Here is a 6,917-nt window from a genome sequence, read left to right as displayed (position 1 = left end):
ATGGAATTTAGAAGTTCTGTAAATCGAGTTACGCCCCGCGTAAAGGGGTACACCCAGCGTACCATGCAATAAGGGCGTAGTCCATTCAACGGCAGACATCCCATCGTCCGTCAGGCAGCTGATGTAAGCGCTGACGCACGCTACGCCCCGTGTAAGAACAGACACCCAGCTTACGGAGGCGGTTCAGCCTCCTATAAAAGGGAGGCTAGGGTTTCGAGTTTTTTGTTCAATTCTTCTCTTTTCCTGCACTTTTGCTCTGCGTTTTTCCACTGGAAGCCATCCCGACACCCCAGTTTTCATACTCAAGATCCGAAGGAAGTTTTACACTACGGAGATTCCCGAGAATTTAACTCTCACTAGTCGAAGTTCTGCTCGATTCTTCTCTCGACTACTTCAAAACAACCACTTCAATCAAGTGAGTTCATACCCCCTCTTATACACCTTCAAATACGTTATAATGTACTTTTAATACATTTCGGAGGAGAATACAAGTAAACACACGGTTGATCCTGAGTGGAAACGTGAAAACTCTTGTTATACTTTGCATGCATTAGATTTATACAAAATGCATAGTATCCAGGGTAGCCATTCTTGTTAAACCATTTTATGCGTTCCAAGAACTTAAGATTTATGCTTTGTCAAACATTGTGAAAGGGGATAAATATTGCATAGAAAACTTTTATTTTAATATAGACTTAGTTGAGAATCCATGAGACGATTACATCTTCAATGCTATATTATTGTTAAAAGGTACTACCTAAAGTCCTGTCTATTATAACTAGAGTCTCCCATTTGGAGAGCATGTCAAATGTGTATAGATCTATACAGGAAGTCATTATCTCGCGTCCTGACTGTTAGCTATAGTCCTTTGGGTGACAGTTTTTCATAACGTTTCGATGTCTAAAGACCGTCGCCACAAGCATATTATGTTTAGTATGGTTATAAAACTCACTGGATAGACAATTATTATGGTGTTCTGATTTTATGAATGAGTAGTTATTAAAACTATTCTTCATCTAACAAATGCGATCTTCTTATAGCTTTATTATATAAAACTATGCCTCAACCTTTTAAACATTTAAGTTGCTTGCGATTTCGGTCTTGGACATTAGAGACTGTTTGTTACTTTAGGAAAATAAGGGATTTTCCTGTATCCAAAACAATCAACTAATAGGAAAATAAGGGATTTTCCTGGTACAACTATTTACAATTCACAACACGAACATTCATATGCATTTCATACTTTATAAGGAAACAATGGATTTTCTTGGAAAACGCACGAACTTTGGAATGGTATACATTTTCTCAAAACCGCTTATGAACTCACCAACTTAATTGTTGACACTTTTTCTTGGAAATAACTTGTATTCTCAGGGAACCACTAAGCAGGTTCGGAAACCAACTTTTGGGGATTAACGCTCTGACGTTAATTACTTCTTTTGAAAGATTTTATGTATTTACCTTTTGAACATGTATGAAATACAATTATGTAAACATTTTGAAACCTTTATATACATGGTGGTGTGTACTTTCCTTACTATGAACTGTTATGATATTGAATATGACGTCCTCCGCACCCGATCGTTTCCACCGTTCTAGTTTGGGGGTGTGACAGAGTAGAAGGAGGAGCACCAAAAGTGTCTAAGAACCCTTAGGGATTACTTCCACACATTTTTGGTGCCTTAGGGGTTGCTTATATAGTTAGGCTATTAGGGTTATCAAACAAGTAAACCCTAATTTGACTGCTTAAGCTCCAAGCAGCACATGGACTCCCTCCTTAGAAGCCTTGGACGAATTCTAATGGGCTTCCCCATAGATTTTGTCCACTCCAACTTCTATGGAGTCCATTAGCCCATTTATGCAACTATCTTATAATTACAATATCAGTCCCTTTATTTAACTAATCTCTTTTAGCCACAAAATTAATTCTTGACTAATATTAATTATAAAATATGATTTCTCTTTTAATATATTATTCATATAATATATTTGTAGAGCTTAATTGTGTTGCGTCATGGGCTTTATGTTTTGTATCCGAATTGCGCCTGTCCATCCGTGATTTTCTAGTAAGGTTATACTATAAATATGCATGCATGTATGCTTTATAAACGACGATTTTTATTACGTTCATTCTCGGTAACCCTAAACGCCTCTACAATTGAAGTTCTTAGTCGAGATCTTCTGAGGTGTTGAAGTATTAATCATACGACATATTCAAAGCCATATTCGTGTTCATATTTACGTTCATAATTGTTTTCTTGCATAGAATCTAACGATCCTGATTGAACTAAGTTCTAACAATTGGGATCAGAGCAGGAGACTATGTAATCAATACACATTCCTTCTGTATTCAGAATTCTTTAGGGTTTCCGCTTTTATCGTATAAGTAGAATCCGTCTTCTTCATATTAACGGAAACTCTGTTTCAGATAAAACCCTAATCTCAAGTTTACAGGTTTTATTCTAGGAGCTCACCATGTCTCACAAAGATTCGCAAACAAATCCCATCAACATCTCAAACAACATTGGATCTACAACCAGAATACCCATTCTTTACACTCAAGACTATGAAGTTTGGGCACATCACTTTGAAGACTACGTGGTTGGATCGGAAGATAATGGATATCTCATATGGGAGGCTGTCACACTTGGGCCGTTTGTTCACTCAGGAACAAACACAACTGTTAAGTCTCAAAAGGAATACAAAAAGCTGGTGGCGGATGTAGATAAGATGCCACAGGATGAGAAAGACAAGTTGATGTGTAATGTGAAGGTTATGAGAATGATCAGATTCTCCTTACAATCTGATACTTTTTGGTTGGTCGGTTCATGCACGACTTCCAAAGAAATCTGGGATAGGTTGAAGGAACTTTATTCGACTGATGAAGATCTAGAACACTCCATTCAAACCTTGCTGCTGTTAGAATTTGAAGCTTTTGAACAGAAACCGGAGGAGAAACTCATACAAACTTTCGATCGGTTCAATCATCTCCTAAGTAAGATGATCAAACATGGAATTGAAAGAAATTTGATCGAGCAGAAGGTAACCTTTATGATTGGACTGAGACCGGAATGGATGGCTGTAGTTTCAACCGTGAAAGCCCACGAACAGTTTAAGTCTTACTCACTAGCAAAACTTGTGGGAATACTGAAGTCCCATGAGAGTGTTGTAACCAAAGTAGCAAAGGTAGTTTCTGGTATGGGATCGCTGGCCCTCGTCTCAAAAGGAAAAATCATTGTAGAAGAATAAGAAGAGTCTGACAGGTCAGAGTGTGATCCTACAAGTGAAGAGTACGCTATGATGGTCACTAATCCAAAGAAGTTTGCACGAAGAAAATTTCCTATAAAAAAAAACCGAAACTGGAAAGGAAGTTATAGTTTTGAGAAGGTTAAGGATGAAGTGAAAATTTCTTCTCAAAAGGATGAAGACAAGAAGGAGAGCAAGCTTGCAGGAGACTCTGGGTTCAATTGCAATTACTGTCACGGTAAAAACCATTTCGCCAAAGATTGCATGCTAAGGAAAATGGCTAAGAAAAGAGATGGCGAAGATGACGAGGCGTATTATATGCGAAAGTTGGAAGAGATTAAGAAAAAGAAGGCAACTAACAGTTCTATGAAGGCATTGATTGTGCAGGAGAATGCGCATGAAGATGAGTTCGGTGGCGTTGAAGTTTGGTCAACCGACTCCGAAGATGAAGAAGTGAGAAAGCCCACTCATGGAAAGGCTTGTGTGGCAAAAGAATTAGGTTCGGCTGGAAAGTGCTTAATTTTCATAGCTGGTTTATCAACCGTAAGTACAGACGAGGAACCGAACCTAACTGAGAATAAGTGTTTTGCGGCTAAGCCTATGAGTGAGAAGATCAACGACTGTGATTGGTTGATCAAAAAGGTACTATCCATCCTTGAATAATTTAAGGTTCCATTAATAGATTATGATGAAGAATTAAATGAATTAAAATTTAAATTTTCTAACTTAAGTGGTAGTCTCATGCAAACTCACTTAGCGAATTCTAACCTAACTAACCAACTCAGCAGGGTGTCTTCAAAGAGTGAGGAGAGAAGGATGTGGATTGATAAGATGATTTTGTTTAATTGCTAAGCGTTTATACACTAATCTTGCTCAATTACATTTAAGTTGTGAGATAGGAAAGAAAATTCATATGATTTTGCCCTTCCTTGAATTTAAGGAGGATGAGATCATAGCAGAATGTGAATCAGTAGTGTCATCAAAAGAGACATCTGTGTCTTACAAAATTGGACTAGACAAAATAGAAACCTTCATTGATTCTAAGGAACACAAATGTATGCTAAAAGATATTTTAGATGAAAATGATACATTGAAAATAAAGTCAGACACTATTCAATCATTTGACCTGTCCAATGCTAAATTAAATTCAGAAAATAAAATGAACTTAGATAATACGTCTGAATTTGATGAGGAAAGTGAGATGAGTGAAATCTCAGTAGAAGACGTTGTTGATTGCTATATGTTTATGAAGAACGAAACGAAAATGAGAAACCCCTCATTTCAGAAAATTCAGTTGAATTTGCTCGCATGTCAAATGACAAGCAACAAAAACTCAAAGAAAAAGCTATGGTTTATCAAAAAGTTCAGACTGTGCCAAATGAGGTCTAATGACAAGCAACAAGGGTCACTACAAGACAAACGGAAAAAATAAGAGTCCTTGTAGAAAAAGACAATGCTGAAGGGCACGACGATTACTTCTGGTCTGCCCCTATTGACAACGTAGATGAAACCGTAGGCTTGTCTGAGCAAACTTCATGGAGAGTTAAAGGAAGATATGTGGCTGAACCCATCAACAAACCCTCAAGTTTTGACAAACCAAGCACAAGTGGAACTAAAGAAATCCCTGAAGACCCGATGACAGAACCATATGTTCAAACAAATACAACCGAAAATCAAAAGCAGAAGCCAAAGGCTAGCTTCAATATCCACAAATCATAGAAGGAGTTAGCAGAACATAAACGCTTAAGAAATCAAAGATATGCAAAGAACTTGAATGAGAGAAAATGAAACTGGGAATCTCAAAAACCCAACTACGTACCTCCTAAGAAAGTGTCAACGGATAAGGGAAAGGAAAAAATGAAAGGAAAATAGACTTTCAGCCCAAATTCCTACTATTCCAAATGTCCGAACCGAACATCAGCTCTCTGTTCCCAGACTAGCATACCAAATCGAAAGTCAAGTTTTTGTCCCCGCATCAACTCTCAGAATTGAAAGTTAAGTTTCGGTCCCCGCATCGGCTCTCAGAACCATAAGTCAAGTTTCAGTCCCAACACTAGTTTTGGTTCTTCCAATTCAAAGTGAAAAATAAATTATGTGAAGGACATCAAAGGAAAGGGAAAGCTAGCATCAGATTCTGAATTCCATAATAAGAAAAAGAAAGCTAACCCTAGGATTCAAAAGAAAAATCCTAAACCAACTAATAACACACCAACTAACGCACCAATCTTTAAAAAAGATAAAAATAAAATCAAGGTGTATACCATTAATTGAAAAGAGCAAACCACTTTAGTAAAAAGAACATTTTTGGTTGATCTTTCCTCTGTAATTCCTTTTTTTGTGAAAGACTCACCAGGACCCAAGAACCTTCAGGTTCCTAAAACAGCTTGAATTTGCAGGTGCTTTGTGTTGAGTAGTTCGATGAGGAATGGTATATAAACAGTGGCTGCTCACGTCACATGACAGGAAGGAAGGAAGAGCTGAGGGAGTTTTGGTCCCTAAAAGATGGTGGATGTGTAAAGTATGGAAATAACTCCTATGGAACAATCAAAGGATACAATATGATAACCAATGGAGATTTCTCGATTTGAAAAGTAGCGTATGTGGAAGGATTACAGCATAACCTCATCAGCGTGTCACACTTAGTTGTACAAATAGGTCTGAAAGTATCATTTGATGATAAGGGTTCTGAAATCATTGCAAAGCATTCGAAAAAGGTTCTGCTAAATTATGAATGCAAGGGAGAGATGTATCCTTTAAATCTCAACCCAATAAGAGGAAAACCTACAATATGTTTGCAATCAAAGGCAAACACAGATGAAAGCTGGTTGTGGCATCAGCGTGTATCGCATCTGAACTTCAAAGACATTAATAAGTTGGTGCTTGGTGACCATGTTTGAGGCCTCCCTCTTCTCAAGTTTGACAAGGAACATCTATGCAGAAAGAGTCATCCTACGAGAATCAATACAAAGATTGTTGAAGCTCTTGAACTATTGAACATTGACTTATGTGGACCTTCAACTATTGATAACATCGGTGGTAGTAAGTACATACTTGTTATTGTAGATGATTTTTCACGTTTCACCTGGGTTTTCTTTCTTAAACAGAAATCAAAAGCAACTTCCAAGTCGAAGACATTTATTAAGCAAATGGAAGTTCAGCTGAAAAAGACGGTGAGAAATATTAGGAGCGATAATGGGCTGGAATTCAAGAATAAAGACTTTGAGGACTTTCTGGCTGATAAGGGGATAACTCACAACTTTTCGGCCCCTTATACACCACAACAGAATGGGATTGTTGAAAGTCGAAACCGTTCTTTATGTGAGGCAACCAGAACCATGCTCAGCTTCGCTTCTCTTCCGTTATACTTCTGGACTGATCCAGTTGTAACCGCATGCTACACTCAGAACCGGTCCTTTCTTAACAAAATATTCTCAATCACTCCATATGAGATCTTAAATAATCGAAGGCCCAATGATAAAATTTTCCATGTGTTCGATTCAAGATGTTTCATCTTTAACTCAAAGGAGAATCGAAACAAGTTTGACGTCAAAGCAGATGAGGGGATATTTCTTGGTTATTCACTCTCTTCAAAAGCTTATAGAGTTTTGAATAAACGACCCAAACAGATTGAAGAAACATATTACGTAACCTTTGATGACAATTACATGAAG

Source organism: Lactuca saligna, chromosome 6 (genome assembly GCF_052625555.1).
Source record: "Lactuca saligna cultivar CGN05327 chromosome 6, ASM5262555v1, whole genome shotgun sequence".
Classification (NCBI taxonomy): Eukaryota; Viridiplantae; Streptophyta; class Magnoliopsida; order Asterales; family Asteraceae; genus Lactuca; species Lactuca saligna.
The sequence above is the reverse complement of the archived record's forward strand: the minus strand, read 5'-3'. Positions refer to the sequence as shown.